Below are 18,619 nucleotides of genomic sequence, written 5' to 3'. Positions count from 1 at the left end.
CCAAATCTGAAGAATGAAATGGAAAACCAAGTACAAGAGGCTTATAGGACTCCAAATACACAAAATTACAACAGACCCACACCAAGGCACATTATAATGAAAATACCTAACATACAAAATAAAGACAGAATTTTAAAGGCCACGAGAGAAAAGAACCAAATTACATTCAAGGGGAAACCAATACGGATATCAGCAGACTTTTCAATCCAGACCCTAAAACCTAGAAGGGCCTGGAACAACATTTTTCAAGCTCTGAAAGAAAATGGATGCCAACCAAGAATCTTATACCCAGCAAAACTTACCTTCAAATTTGAAAATAAAATAAAATCATTCCATGATAAACAAATCCTACAAAAATCTACAAAAAGAAAGCCAGAATTACAGAACAATCTCAGCAAAATATTCAATGAGGAAGAGATAAAAACAAAGAAGCAAATCAGCAAAGGGAGGAATTATCCTAAAGGAACTGTCAAATAAAGGAGGAACCAAGTTGTGTTGAAAAAATAAATAAATAAAAAAAATTTAAAAAATGAACCAAATGACTGGGAATAAAAATCATATCTCAGTAATAACCCTCAATGTTAATGGCCTGAATTCATCAATCAAAAAACACAGACTGGCAGATTGGATTAAAAAGAAAGATCCAACAATATGTTGCCTGCAAGAGACTCACCTCATAGAAAGAGATACCCATAGACTAAAGGTGAAAGGATGGGGAAAAACATACCATGCACATGGACTCAGAAAAAAAGCTGGAGTATTGTCGGGGTTTCGGCCGGACCCCTGGCCCTAGGTGTGGCAAGGCTAAGATGGCACCTGGCAGTGAGCCAGAGCAGTTAACTTTTGCATAAACAACTGACATTACTTTGAGGAAGTTCGAGGGATTGGCTGAGCTCCCTGATGGACAGTGCAGGTCCACTGTATGCCTGCCTTTGCTGCCTGTATCTGTGGAAGCTCTCCCCTTGTGAAAAGGCTGATTGGTTACAGTACTGTATATATTGGAGTGTAAGTTCCTCAATAAAAAGAACAAAAAAAGAAAGAACGATGAGGAAGTAGGTGTAAAATATAGAGCTCTAAAGAACCAGGTCTGCGTCTCGTCTCTCTGCGGGCAGGGAGCGCGACAAGTGGTGCCGAAATCCCCGGAACCAAAGAACAATAATTTTTCACAGACAAGGGTAAGTTAAGTGGTAAGTAATAAAGTAATAAAGTAATAAAGTAATAAAGTAAGTAAGGCTATAAGCCGGTAATGAAAAAGTACATTTAGGCTAAAAAGCCCGGTCATTAAAAGGCAGGAGGACTGCCCGGTCATTAAAAGGCAGGAGGACTGCCCGGTCATTAAAAGGCAGGAGGACTGCCCGGTCATATTTATGTTTGTTTTTACTGTTGTCTCCCCCTGTCTATGAAGTGGTGTGTAATATTGAGAGTGGTTAGCATTACTCCTGTATGTGTGGTCTGTTCGTGTAATAGTGTTGAGTCTCTCAGCGGCAAGATTTTTACAATATGGGGAATGAAATGTCCAAGGTAAAAATGGAACAACCCCTTAGGGAATTATTAAGGAACCATGGAACGCCCCTAAAGAAAAAAACAGCTCAAACGTTCCTTGATACCATAAAAAAGGTCTCTCCGTGGTTTTTAGATAAAGGGTTGTTAAATATATTCCTCAGTGGAAGCACCTGGGAGAGGATCTACGCATAACAAAAAAGCAAAAGCTGTTACCTGTTGGAACCTTAGCCATTTGGTCCCTGATTATATCTTGCTTACAACATAAAGATAAACAAAATCTAAAGGGACCCCTGGAAGAGGGAAGTCAGGTTTTAGAAGAGATTAAAGAGAAACGGTTCTGTTCTCAGAACTCAGAAAGAAATAATAACTCAGAAGGGGAAGATTCAAAGGAGAAACTTTCAGGGGAGGAGCTAGAAGGGACATTTGGGAAGCTAACAATGCAGTCTAAGCGCCCTATTAATGATGACATTGACACCGGTGAAGACTCGAGACCTGTGGGCAATAGTTAAAAAACACTCTTTTGTGGAGCCTCTGACTGAGGGCAGTCAGGTTTTGGAAAAAAAATAAGAGAAAAGGTCTAAACATCAAAAAGGGCGTCAATAAGATCAGGGACAAACAAAAATAAAAATGAAAGTGGGTGTAAGGAACAACTTGTTAGAAAGAGGGAAATCAGTTTAGGGGAGGGTCCCCCTAGGCAGAGAGCTCAGCAGCTCCATTCCTTAAAAGTAGTAAAAAATAATGTTTTGTGATTTTCTGCATTCAAACCTAACCTGATTTCTCAACCAGGTAAAAAAGGGTTAAAAAGTCCTGGGTGATCCTCCCTCCCCCTGCCACATTGGAATGTAACTACAGCGTCTCAAGGAGAAAAGGGGGGTAACCTAAAGATAAGAAGAAAAGAAGAAAAAAAGTGTCTGTTTAAACTCCTGGGCCGCTGCATAAAACTGACTTATTCTTCAGGATTCTTGTTTTGTTTTGTTTTTTTTTTCTTTAATGCTGTATTTTTGAGCTCACAGTTTTGATCCTACATACCTAGGTTAATGATTTTATTTTTGATCAGTTCTATTTTTTATTCAACTGAAGTTTTTTAAACAGCTGTTTCATTGCAATGAACATTTACCTATAAAGTTACAAGGCCTTTAATTTTGTGTTATATGTTATGTTGTGCTGTCTAATGTCATGTTTTGTCTGCGTCAAAACTGAGAGCTCTTAAGATTAAAATTTAAAAATGGATCCAAATACTTTTATTCACATGATTTATAAAGGTTCAATTTAAATTGGGTAAACTAATGAAAGTAAAATGTCTTTAAAAAATAACTCACAACTCTCTAGGTGGTTAAGCTAATAAAATATTGATGTTAATAATATGTCTAATATCAATTGCTTCTAGGACTTTTCTTCAGCAGGAAAGAGGCAACGGATCCTGTTCAGGACACTTGTCTGATATCTTGGTTTCTATAAAATAAATTGTATGGGTTTACTCAAATGTGTTTGTAGAGACGTCTGGCTAAGTTACAAAGTTGTAATGCTAATTGTTAAATAACATCAAGTACTCTTAACCCCTCAAATCCCATGGAGTATCGTACTTAAACATTATTGGTGTTTTCATAGGTTGGTAAATAAAAGGGTTTAAACTTGCTTTGTGTCATCACTAAACTAAAAACAAGGTTACTAAAAGTTATATCCTAACAAGTGGAATTCTATATATAAAGGGTCCCAAAAGTTTCAACTGTGTTTCAATTAAGAGTACTATAAACAACAAAATATTTAATCTTATTAAAATAGGGTGATTTATCTAAATTCAGAAATTTCATAAGAGTTGTTTCAGAATGTGAACAAAAAGGGGTCAACAAATAGGGAAGAGAAAATAAAAGGTTCTGGGTTTAAAAATGTATTTAATAAAAAGAAAAAGAAAATGTTTCTGGATAAAAAAGTCTGTGTGTAACAAAGGTCAAGTTTCAACAAGTCTGTGTGTAACTAAGTTGGTTGTGTGTATGTAAAACAGCTAAAGCTATTTAAGGTTTTTCCTAAGGTAAAATACTAATGTGTTGATATAAGCCAAAGTTTAATCTATATGGTAAAATGACATGGTAAAATGACAAGGATTTCTTAAAAACACCAATTCATTCTTAACTTTGTGTCTCTTAAGTTTTATTAAATATAGGGGTTTATACAATTATGGTTAAGCAACTGTTAAAAATTGTACTACGTTATAAAGTCTAAATTTTTCTTTAAAAACTAAAATTGGTAAGAACCAATTCCTCACTAAAGTTAAAATAACTCTAACCACAGATGTACCTTATAACCCACAAAAACAAGGTATTGTTGAACATACACATCTCACCCTCAAAAATGTTCTTTATAAACAAAAAGGGGGAATAGAGGAGACCTTCAGGTCCCCTAAAGATAAACCTTCTCTTTGTCTCTTTGTTTTGGGGTTTTTTTTTTTTTTTTTAACTCTGGGTAATAAGGGTAACTCGGTGCTTTACTGGAGCTGCGGCTCAGTTTGTGTGTTTCCACGGAATAAATTAACTTACTACCTCTTTTTAGTCTCTTAGGAGGAACAGTTCAACTATGTAACAAAACAACTGCTTCTCTCAATTGTACTTCAGATTTGTGCTATCTCTCAATGTTAAAATGCTTCTAGGTTCCTGCTGGCAGACTTAATGTGTGTTCCTACCTTCCTACCAGTCCCAGTCTCTGTTACAGATGATGAATTGCCAGTATTGCTTTCCAGAAATAAGAGGGACTTTGGAATCACTGCAGCAGTCATTACCGCCATAGTTACATCAGCGGCAGCTGCCACTGCAGCAGCTGTAGCCTTAACTACATCTGTACAATCTGCAGCCACAATCCATAAGGTGGTTCAATAGACTGCTACTGCCTTATCTACTCAGCAGACAATGGATCAACACTTAAAAGCAGGGATTCTTTTAGTAAACCAGCGAGTGGACTTACTTCAAGAACAAATGGACATTTTACAGGAACTGTTAAACGTGGGATGTATTTATCATCTGGCAGGACTGTGCGTTACACCTGTAGCTTACCATAACTTCAGCTATGCAACAAACTTGTCTAGAATCTTGTCTGCTCAGCTACAAACAAACTGGTCTTACGAATTTGATAATCTTACTGCTATTCTTAGATCTCAAATTGTTAGTCTCAATGCTACTAGAGTTAATGTAGCCCCTATGTCTGAAGTGCTAAGTTGGCTATCCTCTTCTTTCAGTTTTGTAAAACAATGGGCAGGTATGGGAGCCTTTTGTATGTTCATGGTTGTTGCTGTTGTCTTCCTCACACGCTTTATCATGCGTATGCGCCGAGATCAAGTTAGAGATCGTATCATCTTCCATCAGGCCATGGCTGCCCTAGAGGCCGGCAGCTCCCCACAAGTGTGGCTCGCGAGGCTGGACCATTGACCAGACGGGTAAGGAAGGCGGTGACTCCCGTACCGACCTAAGACAGGAGCTGTAGCATGCTCTACAGTTATCCGATGACGGGTAAGGACGGTAGTTGACCACTCCGCCTAAGATAGGCTTGGTCCCGAGCTTTTCTTTTAAAGGAAAAAAGGGGGAACTGTCGGGGTTTCGGCCGGACCCCTGGCCCTAGGTGTGGCAAGGCTAAGATGGCGCCTGGCAGTGAGCCAGAGCAGTTAACTTTTGCATAAACAACTGACATTACTTTGAGGAAGTTCGAGGGATTGGCTGAGCTCCCTGATGGAGAGTGCAGGTCCACTGTATGCCTGCCTTTGCTGCCTGTATCTGTGGAAGCTCTCCCCTTGTGAAAAGGCTGATTGGTTACAGTACTGTATATATTGGAGTGTAAGTTCCTCAATAAAAAGAACAAAAAAAGAAAGAACGATGAGGAAGTAGGTGTAAAATAAAGAGCTCTAAAGAACCAGGTCTGCGTCTCGTCTCTCTGCGGGCAGGGAGCGCGACAGAGTATCCATCTTCATTTCAGATAATGTGGACTTCAAGCCAAAGTTAGTCAGAAGGGATAAAGAAGGACATTCCATACTGCTTAAGGGAAGCATAAATCAGCAAGATATAACAATCATAAACATCTGTGCCCCAAACAATGGCTCATCCATGTATGTCAAACAAATCCTTCTCAATTTTAGAAACCAAATAGACCATAAAACAATAATACTAGGTGATTTTAACATGCCTCACTCACTGCTGGACAGATCTTCCAAACAAAAATTGAACAAAGAACCCATAGATCTCAATAACACTAATAATAATTTAGACTTAACAGACATTTTTAGAATATACCATGAGAACAAGAGTGAATACACTTTCTTCTCAGCAGCACATGGATCCTTCTCTAAAATAGACCATATATTATGCCACAAAGCTAATGTTAGAAACACAAGAAGATAGAGACACTACCTTGTATTCTATCAGATCATAATGGATTGAAGTTAGAAATAAATGAAAGAGTAAAAAACAGAAACTACTCCAACACCTGGAGATTAAACAATATGCTATTATATGATGAATGGATGACAGAAAATATTAGGAAGGAAATTAAAAAATTCTTAGAGGTCAATGAGAACAAAGAAACATCATATCAAAATCTCTGGGACACTATGAAAGCAGTAATTAGAGGAAAATTCATTTCATGGAATGCATTTAATAAAAGAAGTAATACTCAACAAATAAACAACCTAACAGTACACCTCAAAGCCCTAGAAATAGAAGAGCAGACCAACACCAAAAATAGTACAACACAGGAAATACTTAAACTCAGAGCTGAAATCAACGAAATTGAAACAAAAGAAACAATACAAAAAATTGACAAAATAAATAGTTGGTTCTTCAAAAAAATAAACAAAATTGATAAACCTTTAGCCATACTAACAAAGAGAAGACGAGAGCAAACACAAATCACTAAAATTCGGAATGAACAAGGAAATATCACAACAGACACGATCAAAATACAAAACATAATTAGAAGCTATTTTGAAAATCTATACTCCAACAAAATAGAAAATTTTGAAGACATCGACAGGTTTCTAGAGACATATGAATTGCCTAAACTGAATGAGGAGGACAAACACAATTTAAATAGACTATTTTCAAGTAATGAAATAGAAGAAGTCATCAAAAGCCTACCAACAAAGAAAAGTCCAGGACTGTCGGGGTACTGCAGACCCCCAGCCCTTCGGTGTGGCCACGATGGCGCCTGGCAAGGTGCCAAGGAAGTGCTGAGAACAAAACCAGGTACCTCCAGCAGACTAATACTCTCTGCCAACAAGTGGCGTATTTTGAGGAAGTTAATGTGATTGGCCATGGGTCCTCGTGGACACTGCATGATTGCTATATCCACACTATTGTGCTCCATTACTGTCCATGCTTTCCGCTCGTGATCTATAAGCTGATTGGTTGTTGTATGTAATGTAAGGCGCTTGCAAGAGCGGCCCGCCGCTGCTGGCCAGCCAGAAGAAGCAGACTGCAGAAAATAAAGAACTTGCCCTGATCCGGTTTCGTGTTTCTCTGCGGGCAGGGGACGCGATAGATGGTGCCGAAACACCCGGGAACGAGAAAAAATATAAGGGTAAGTTCACATAAGTTTTCAAATCAAGAAAAATTAGTTTGAGAGTTCAAAAGGTGAGACGTCTCGAGGTTCGCGGAGCAGCGACAATTCATTACAGGAGGTTCCCCAGCAGAGGGACAATTCATTACAGGAGGTTCCCCAGCAGAGGGACAATTCATTACAGGAGGTTCCCCAGCAGAGGGACAATTCATTACAGGAGGTTCCCCAGCAGAGGGACAATTCATTACAGGAGGTTCCCCAGCAGAGGGACAATTCATTACAGGAGGTTCCCCAGCAGAGGGACAATTCATCACAGGAGGTTCCCCAGCGGAGGGACAATTCATCATAAGAGGTTCCCCAGAGGAGGGACGATTCATCATAAAAGGTTCCCCGTGGGAGGGACGATTCAAGTGGTACCAAACTGTGTGCGTGTGTGAGTGAGCGTGTGTGCGTGCGCGCGCCTGTCTTTTGTTTGTGTGTTTAAACTAGTAAACTACCTCGTAGTCATGGGAACGGATCTGTCTAAGATTAGAATGCAACGGCCTCTTAGAGAACTTTTAAAAAAAAAAATCACGGAACACCATTGAAGGCAAACACGGCCTTCAAGTTCCTAGATACTGTAGAGAAAGTCTCTCCGTGGTTTTTAGACGAGGGATTATTAAATCTTCCTCAGTGGGAACAGCTAGGAGAGGATTTGCGTGACGCGGAGAGACGCAAGCCTTTGCCAATGGGAACTCTGGCAATATGGTCACTTGTTAAATCTTGTTTGATACAGCAAGGTAAATCAAAAAATCCTTTTAGGGATTTAAAGGGGCCTTTAGAAGAAGGAAGTCAGATCTTAGAAAAAATTAAAGAGGAACGATCATATTCTCAGACTTCAGAAAGAGTGGGAACATAATATAGTAGCCATAGTCCCCACAAGTATTGGGAGATAATTGTTTCATGATTTTCTACATTCAAACCTAATCTGATTTCTCAACCAGGTAAAAAAAGGGTTAAAAAGTCCTGGGTGATCCTCCCTCCCCCCTGCCTGGCCTTGTCAAAGCCTACAATGGATTATAAATTACAGCAGTCTCAGCGGGAAGGAGGAGGGGTAACCTAAAGAAAAGAAAAAAAAAAGGGGGTGTCCGTTTTAAACTTAACTAACTTATTTTCTAGGATTCTTTGTTTGTTTTGTTTTTCTTTAATGCTGTATTTTTGAGCTCATAATTTTGATACTACATACCTAGGTTAATGATTTTTTTCTTTTTGATCAGTTCTATTTTTTATTCAACTGAAGTTTTTGAACATCTGTTTCATTGCAATGAACATTTACCTATAAAGTTACAAGGCCTTTGATTTTATGTTATCTGTATGTCGTGCTGTCTAATGTCATGTTTTGTCAAAACTGAGCGCTCTTAAAATTAAAATTTAAAAATGGATCCAAATACTTTTATTCACATGATTTAAAAAGGTTCAATTTAAATTGGGTAAACTAATGAAAGTAAAATATCTTTAAAAATAACTTACAAGTCTCCAGGCGGTCAAACTAATGAAATGTTAATGTTAAACAATGTCTAATATCAATTGCTTCTAGGACTTTTCTTCAGCAGGAAAGAGGCAACGGATCCTGTTCAGGACACTTGTCTGATATCTTGGTTTTTATAAAATAAATAAATTGGAGTTAACATGTATGGGATTACTTAAATGTGTTTGTAGAGATGTCTGGTTAATTTACAAAGTTAAAATGCTAATTGTTAAATAACATCAAGTACTTTTAACTTCTTAAATTACATGGGGTAACATACTTAACTAAGTTGGTTGTATGTATGTAAAACAGCTAAAGCTATTTAAGGTTTTTCCTAAGGTGAAATACTAATGTTCTAATATAAGCCAAAGTTTAATCTATATGGTAAAATGACATGGTAAAATGACAAGGATTTCTTAGAAACACTAATTTACTCTTAACTTTGTGTCTCTTAAGTTTTATTCTTTAGAACAATTAGTCTTAAAAATTGGGGTGTATACAATTATGGTTACACAACTGTTAAAGTATTGTACTGTGTTACAGAGTCTAAATTTTTCTTTAAAAACTAAATTTGGTAAGAAAAAGGGTGTCAAGGTAATTGTGAAATGGTTTCTAGTTGTATATTAAATGTGTTCATATTTTTCAGGTATACAAGTTTTAAAGCAGGAAATTTATCAAGCTGCTATTCTCCAGATAAACTTGTCTGTAATGGTAATTTTAAGCTTATAAAGAGTAAATTTCATTGGGGATTAATTTCTATCATTTAGTGTTCTATTAGAGGACCTGTTATCAATAGGGTATATGTAAAATTGGTTATATTTTACACTGAGCTAAAAAATTTCAAATGTAAATGTATTTCTAAACATTAGAGCCTGACTTGTTTAAAGGTTAATTTTGTGAAACATGAAAATATTTTGCCACTTTGACACACAAAAGGAAAGTTAAAAGCTCTCTCAGCCTAAGGAAGAAACAAAGATCAACATCAGAATTAGAACACTTAAGATCTATAAAGAGTCACGCCTTACCTGAGATAAGGCTCTGCCTCCCACCTTACTGCATGTTAGAGTGACTCCAAAATAAGTCAGACTTCAGCTTATTTAAAGTTATAATCAAAAGATTGGTTTTTGTTGTAAAATTACTATGATCTCAAATAGGAAATATAATGTGGTTCTCAGTCAAAATTCAAGATAGCTATTATAAAAGCAGAATATATTTTTACTCTTGCTAATTTCATTTTGTAAAACTGTTACCTGTTAATGTTTTGCAGAAGTAGCTGCTTCAAGAACACGCAACCTAGGTAACTTATGATAATAAGCCATCACCTATAGAACAGATAGTGGTAACTTCCAGAACTAATACAGACTCCAGTTAGATAAAAGGGTAAATAACTATAAAGTTATGAACATTAAAGTTAAAGCCCAGTACTCTCACTTTATGACTGGTGAAACTGGCTTGCTGGATGATTAAGATCAAACTTAGAGATTGAAATTATGAGACTAGAGGATGAAAAATCACTCAGTGCATCTGCTGCAGAGGAGGGTCATGAAAAAAGGGAGACATCCCTTAATGCTTCCTAAGGAAGTCACCTCATCAAGGAGACCCTGCCTAACCAATGGTACTGGAGGAGCTAAGGAGCTGCTCTTCAGTTCTCTACAAGTGGCCCCTGTGGGAACTCAGCTGACTCTTTAACAAGACAGGAACCAGGTCAATTTGACCAGCTTAATCCTAGACACCCAGCAAAACAGTAAAAACCAAAATATAGCCATTCTTGGGCATTTAAGAGAAATAATAATTAAATGTAACTTAAGATGTACACTTATGTTAGTCCACTAGAATAAAGACTGGAAGCTACAAATGAAAGAAAGATTCTTCAGCAAATGTGCCTGATAACAATCAAGAGAAACTGCCAGAGTCAGAAGTTTTTAGTCAGTTTAAGGCCTGCAGATCTTCCTAAGCTACACAGGTAGACTTAATCTATGTTTGCTCGTATGATTACCTAGCCCTAAGTAACAGAAATATAGAGCTCTCTACTAAACACAGGTTATACCAATAAAGGGATATTTTACACAATCAGATGACTTAAGTAGCTTAACTATATTTTTGGGGATATCTATGACATTAAGAGTTAAATGTTGTGTTTACATTCCTGATAACCTGGACTATGTTAAAGTTCCCAAATAAAGGCCTTGTCCTTTCCAGCCTTTGCTAGGTCTAGTTATGGGAACAATTTCTCAGTTCTTCCACCTCCTGGTGAAAGATTGACTTCTGTCATTTTCATGATACTCAGTGGCATGTTCCAGATGCTGCAACATTTATTTTGTACTAATTTCATTTCAGTACTCATGTCTTTTTGTTCTTCTATCATAGAAGCACCCACCCCCAGATGACTTTACAACCTGCTCCTCCCCAACCAGACTTCTACCTCGGACCCCTCGATTGACCCGATTTTTAAAAAAGGAACTCCAAACTGCTTGCCCCTCACTGCCCCCTTTCAGCTTCGAAGCAGCCAGAACGACCGACGCCCCCTTTTCCTTGAAGCAGTTGGGAGTTCCTATAGCTAAAGCGGAGAATGAAGCCAGAATTAAGGACAGGTAGTTAGTGTAGAAATAGGGAATCGGGTCAATTCGAGGAAATGAAGCCATGAAGCCATCTGCCTTTGCAAATGTCAAGGATCTCCGGAGCCCATTGATTACCAAATTTACCTGCCTATAGGGGATGTAGGGTGCGCTCACTTCTCGGGACTTTTGAAATATCAGCTTTCTCCCTGCCGGGAGAAGTCTGTATTATTCCCTTTAAACAATCCAAACTATGGTCCTTACTCAACAGTACCAAATGATTAAGCAAACTGATAACCGAGGCAGGATAGACAAATGGATATAAGATTCTATCCATGATAAACAAAAAGGGGGAATAGAGGAGACCTTCAGGTCCCCTAAAGATAAACTTTCTCTTTGTCTCTTTGTTTGGTTTTTTTTTTTAACTCTGGGTAATAAGGGTAACCCGGTGCTTTACTGGAGCTGCGACTCAGTTTGTGTGTTTCCACGGAATAAACTAACTTACAACCTCTTTTTAGTCTCTTAGGAGGAACAGTTCAACTATGTAACAAAACAACTGCTTCTCTCAATTGTACTTCAGATTTGTGCTATCTCTCAATGTTAAAATGCTTCTAGGTTCCTGCTGGCAGACTTAATGTGTGTTCCTACCTTCCTACCAGTCCCAGTCTCTGTTACAGATGATGAATTGCCAGTATTGCTTTCCAGAAATAAGAGGGACTTTGGAATCACCGTAGCAGTCATTACCACCATAGTTGCAGCAGCAGCAGCAGTCGCCACAGCAGCTGTAGCCTTGACGACATCAGTACAGTCAGCAACTAAGCTTAATGAAGTGGTCCAACAGACAGCTACTGCTCTGTCTACTCAACAAACAGTGGATCAACACCTAAAAGCAGGACTACTTTTGGTGAACCAGCGTGTGGACTTACTTCAAGAACAAATGGACCTTTTGCAAGAACTGTTAAGCGTGGGGTGTATTTATCATCTGCCGGGACTGTGCATTACACCTGTAGCTTATCATAATCTTAGTTATGCAGCAAATTTGTCTAAACTCATATCTACTCAGCTACGTGCCAATTGGTCTTATAAATTTGATAATCTTACTGCCATTCTTAGATCACAAATTGTTAGCCTCAATTCTACTAGAGTTAATATAGCCCCTATATCTGAAATGCAAAATTGGTTATCCTCTTCCTTCAGTTTTGTAAAGCAATGGGCAGGAATGGGAGCATTGTGTGTGTTAATGATTATTACAATTATCTTCCTCACACGCTTTATCATGCGTATACGCCAAGTTCATGCCAGAGATCGCATCATTTTCCATCAAGCCATGATGGCCTTAGAGGCTGGCAGCTCTCCTCAAGTCTGGCTGAGCATGCTGGATCGGTAGTCAATGACGGGTAAGGAATGAGGTAACCGCGTACCGACCTAAGACAGGAGCTGTAGCATGCTCTGCAGTTATCCGATGACGGGTAAGGACGATGGTTGACCACTCCGCCTAAGACAGGCACGATCCCAAGCCAGCATTCTTTTAATAAATAAAAAAGGGGGAGCTGTCGGGGTACTGCAGACCCCCAGCCCTTCGGCGTGGCCAAGATGGCGCCTGGCAAGGTGCCAAGGAAGTGCTGAGAACAAAACCAGGTACCTCCAGCAGACTAATACTCTCTGCCAACAAGTGGCGTATTTTGAGGAAGTTAATGTGATTGGCCATGGGTCCTCGTGGACACTGCATGATTGCTATATCCACACTATTGTGCTCCATTACTGTCCATGCTTTCCCCTCGTGATCTATAAGCTGATTGGTTGTTGTATGTAATGTAAGGCGCTTGCAAGAGCGGCCCGCCGCTGCTGGCCAGCCAGAAGAAGCAGACTGCAGAAAATAAAGAACTTGCCCTGATCCGGTTTCGTGTTTCTCTGCGGGCAGGGGACGCGATACAGGACCAGATGGGTTCTCAGCCGAGGTCTACGAAAACTTTAAAGAAGAGCTCATTCCAATACTTTTCAAAGTATTCCATAAAATAGAAGAGAAGGGAACCCTCCCAAACTCATTCTATGAAGCCAATATCACCCTGATACCAGAACCAGACAGAGACACATCGAGGAAAGAAAATTTCAGACCAATATCCTTAATGAACATCTACGCAAAAATTCTCAACAAAATTTTAGCAAATCTCATACAAAAACATATTAAAAAATAGTGCACCATGATCAAGTAGGTTTCATCCCAGGGATGCAAGTTTGGTTCAACATCAGGAAATCAAGAAATGTAATTCACCATATCAATAGACTTAAAGTCAAGAATCACATGATTATATCAATAGATGCAGAAAAAGCATTTGATAAAATACAGCACCCCTTCATGCTCACAACACTAGAAAAAAAAGGGATAGTGGGAACATTCCTTAACATGGTGAAGGCCATGTGTGCTAAGCCCATAGCTAATATCATTCTAAATGGTGAAAAACTGAAAGCATTCCCCCTAAAAACTGGAAAAAGGCAGGGATGCCCTCTTTCACCACTCCTATTCAATATCATTCTTGAAACTCTAGCCAGAGCAATTAGACAGACCAAAGAATTTAAAGGGATACGAATAGGAAAAGAAGAACTCAAACTCTCACTATTTGCTGATGATATGATTATATACTTAGAGGAACCAGGAAATTCCACCAGAAATCTTTTAGAACTCATAAGTGAATTCAGTAAAGTAGTGGTATATAAGATCAATGCACATAAATCCAATGCATTTTTATACATAAGTGATGAATCTTCAGAAAGAGAAATTAGGAAAACTACCCCATTCACAATAGCATCGAAAAAAATAAAATACTTGGAAATCAATCTCACGAAAGAGGTGAAAGACCTCTACAGTGAGAACTATAGAACACTAAAGAAAGAAATTAAAGAAAACCTTAGAAGATGGAAAGATCTCCCATATTCTTGGATAGGAAGAATTAATATTGTCAAAATGTCTATACTTCCAAAAGTGCTATACAGATTCAATGCAATTCCAATTAAAATCCCAATGATGTACCTTGAAGAAATAGAGCAAGCAATTATGAAATTCATGTGGAAAAATAAAAAACCCAGAATAGCTAAAGCAATCCTTGGCAGAAAGAGTGAAGCAGGGGATATCGCAATACCAGATTTTCAACTCTACTACAAAGCAATAGTAACAAAAATAGCATGGTAATGGTACCAATATAGAAAGGTGAATCAATGGTACAGAATAGAGGACACGGACACAAACCAAATAAATACAATTTTCTCATATTTGACAAAGGGGCCAAAAATATGCAATGGAGAAAATATAGCCTCTTCAACAAATGTTTCTGGGAGAATTGGAAATCCATATGCAACAGAATGAAACTAAACCCATATCTCTCACCATGCGCGAAACTAAACTCAAAATGGATTAAGGACCTCGAAATCAGACCAGAGACCATGCATCTTATAGAAGAAAAAGTAGGTCCAGAGCTTCAACATGTCGGCTTAGGACCAGACTTCCTCAACAGGACTCCCATAGCACAAGAAATAAAAGCAAGAATCAATAACTGGGATAGATTCAAACTAAAAAGCTTTCTCTCAGCAATGGAAAGTATCAGCAATGCAAAGAAACAGCCTACAGAGTGTGAGAAAATCTTTGCCAATCATACCTCAGATAGAGCACTAATCTCCAGAATCTATAAAGAACTCAAAAAACTCTACACCAAGAATACAAATAATCCAATCGACAAATGGGCTAAGGAAATGAATAGACACTTCACAGAAGAAGATCTACAAGCAATCAATAAGCATATGGAAAAATGTTCAACATCTCTAGTAATAAGAGAAATGCAAATCAAAACCACCCTAAGATTCCATCTCACCCCAATTAGAATGGCGATTATCAAGAATACAAGCAACAGCAGGTGTTGGAGAGGATGTGGGGAGAAAGGTACACTCATACATTGCTGGTAGGATTGCAAATTAGTGCAGCCACTCTGGAAAGCAGTGTGAAGATTCCTTAGAAAGCCTGGAATGGAACCACCATTTGACCCAGCTATCCCACTCCTTGGCCTATGCCTAAAGGACTTAAAATCAGCATACTACAGAGATACAGCCACATCAATGTTCATAGGTGCTCCGTTCACAATAGCCAGATTGTGGAACCAACCTAGATGTCCTTCAATTGATGAATAGATAAAGAAACTGTGATATATATACAATGGAATATTACTCAGCCATAATGAATGATAAAATTATGGCATTTGCAGGAAATGGATGAAATTGGATAATATCATGCTAAGTGAGATAAACCAATATCAAAAAACCAAAGGACGAATGATCTCGCTAATAAGTGGATGATGACACATAATGGGTGGTGGGAGGGGTAGTGTTAGGGTTAGAGTTACGTTTAGGGAGGGGGGCAAGAATGGCGGAAGGAAGGACTGTATAGAGGGAAAAGAGGGGTGGGAGGGGTGGGGGGGAAGGGAAAAAAGAATGAATCAAACAACATTACCCTATGTAAAATATGATTACACAAATGGTATGCCTTTACGCCATGTACAAACAGAGAAACAACATGTATCCCATTTGTTTACAATAAAAAAAAATAAAAAATAAATAAATAAATATAAAATCATTTTTAAAAATATAGCTATAGTGCATAGAAATAAGGATCAACTCCCCATGGAGTTTGGGTGGGTGTAGCAAAAATAGAAAAATCCAAAAAAACCCACAAAAGTTAGAGGACCTACTACAGCTTCAGATTTGAGTGTACATAATATTCAGAGTTACTATGATCTGGAAAGAAATGGATGTTGTGTTGACTTAAGTTTGTTAGAAAAGGATTCTTCATAAAATTGAGTAAATTCCAATGACATACACATTAGTCAAAATACCTGAAAAGAACAAGTTACAGGGCAAAAAGTGTTTTAGCTCATTGTTTGAAAGGTTCAGTTCATAGTTGGCCAATTCCATTGCTATGGCCAAGTGAAGCAGCATATCATGGCAGAGGAGTGTGGTGGAGGAAAGCTGCTCTGTACATGGGAGCCATGAAGCAGAGGGGAAGTGGCCACAGGGAAGGTGAATCTAACCTCAGTGATCTACCTCTTCCAGCCCATGGCTCACCTGCCTACAGTTAACACCCAATTATTCTACTCAATGTAGGATGGCTGGATTAAATTATAGCTCTCATAATCTATCCAAACCATAGCAATAAATAAGTGTACACATACACACACACACACACACACACACACACACACACACTACTGGAAATGGTATGATGCTGGACATTACTGGGGAGACAAATCACTCCCTCTCCCTCTTCTACTAGGCATCATTTTTCACTGTCACTGTTAAAAATTGATTCGTATTCTCTGAGTGCCTAGTTGATGGAAGTGGCTTTCACTGGGATAAAGTAACATCAGAAGGAAGGCAAACTTTCTGTGGGAAGTAATTCAGCAGCAACCTCTTCATTGTCCACTGTTGCCTCCTCCCAACATGACATCCATCAAGAAAATACACACTTATAAATAAACTCATCTCCATGTAGTATGTCTGTAAATGAACTCCTTCTGTAGGCACTTGGAGTATGTGGCAGAGCACTTATATCACACATCACCAGAGCCAGGAAGATTGTGTGTTTCTTAGAAGAGGTCTTTCTAATAAGGAAAATGTTTCTTCAATTGAAATCCTTTTCAACTTTTCATGTACTATCAGTGATAATTAAGAGTTAGAATAAATAGTGGCAACTACCCGGTCGACAAAAAAGCACTTTGAGAATCTGCCAGTATTGTCCTTGGCAATGACAAAATGTGACACTGTGATCTAGCCATGTTATGAATAAGTCTGTTAGCACTAAAATGCTTCATCTAAACAAAGGTAATCCTGTTAAGAACATACAGAATGAAAATTTTCTTAGTCTTACAATAACTGAGTGCAGATAGATAATTGACAATTGACTGTAAAAGAAAAATCAGGGAACCTTAGAATTCCATTAGCATATATACCCTCCATCTTCCAAATGGCACAAAGAGAAGAGTCTTTATAAAATATTTATATGTTCTAGTCACCAAGTAACATAATGGCACTAATGTGAAATACAATAGGAAATGCCATGGCTTATGAAGGTGTGAATTGTTGAGGTGAATTAAATAAGCACAGCCTGTCTTAATCTCCTTTCCTTGCATTAGCCTTTTTCTTCTAAAGTGCATTCATTTTGTTAATTGCTCTGCAAGATGAAGGAAGCTGTTTGAAATGCCTGGAGAAGGAAATTCAAAATTCATATTAAAAAATGGTAAAGGACCATGATAACAGTTTTAAGCCTGAGTTTTGCTGCCAAATTTCCTCACCTATAAAACTGAGGCCATGATAATTCTAACTAATAGGTCACCAAGTAGACATGGATACAAAATGCCCGGCAAAATAGCAGACTCACAAAAAATGCTCAATAAACATTAGCTATTATCACAATTTAGTTCTTCTACAAATGAATAAATAATAAGACAAGTTTAATATAATGTTTATAATACACCAGATAGTAGTCTCATATTTTTTCAAGTAATAACCCACATAATCTTCCCAACAACTCCATGTTGATGAAACAAAGGGAGAGGGCACAAAAATGCTCCAAACCTACCTGGCTGGGAATGGAATCCTAGTTGTCTGGCTGAGGATTTGTGCACCTGCCCACTATGTGCCAGGTAATTGCTAGTAAAGCAGTCACCCCAGATAATAAAGCTCTTTGACTCAGAAGTCATTCTTCATATTCTATAGTTTTTAATTAATAATGGCTCTTTAAAAATACAATAAAATGAGTAAAACATATGGGTGCTGAACAAGAAGGGACAGAAACACTCTGTGCTCCTAGTAAGTTTGCCTTTCTTCCTGGCCCTATATTAAGAACTTTTTAAAAGAATTTATTACTAATAATTTGCTTTTCCATTCTCAATAAATTACTGCTAAATCACTTAGTAGTTCTTTTCCTTTCCTGTTTTCTCCAGTAGTTTCTGTCCTACTTCCTTTCATCATGAGACTGCTTTACAGGAGGGTTTTATTCTCCCATTGATCCCAAGCTTCAGGAGACAGAACTGGCAGTGCTTCTGAAGGCAGGACCATCCTTCCTCTCCCCTGTCCCCACCCCTGCTTTAGGTAGGCCCGTGGAGCCCTCTCCCTTTGTTTCCACCAGGTCTTTGGAAAATGTTAATAAAATTTCTTCCCAGAACTACTTTTAAGGACAGTACCCTGAGAATCACAAATAATACACATTTATAAAGCAGATGAGTGTAGTGTCTGTGAGGAATTGTTACATCCCCTAAAATCCTGTGGTCTGAAAGAATGAGTCAGTTCCTTTGACTAAGTACCAACAGTCTTTGCTTTTTCTAGACATCAGGCATGTATTTAGAAATGAGAATCAATTCCTTCCAATGTGATTGTCTCTAGTCCATTTTGGAAAGTCTGTGGACATAACCTGTCTAGCATAGCTGTGGAAAAAAATAAATGTACAGGCTTTTGGTTTGGTTAATGACCTCATGCAGCT

The sequence above is a fragment of the Sciurus carolinensis genome, unplaced genomic scaffold (assembly GCF_902686445.1).
Source record: "Sciurus carolinensis unplaced genomic scaffold, mSciCar1.2, whole genome shotgun sequence".
NCBI lineage: Eukaryota > Metazoa > Chordata > Mammalia > Rodentia > Sciuridae > Sciurus > Sciurus carolinensis.
The sequence above is the reverse complement of the archived record's forward strand: the minus strand, read 5'-3'. Positions refer to the sequence as shown.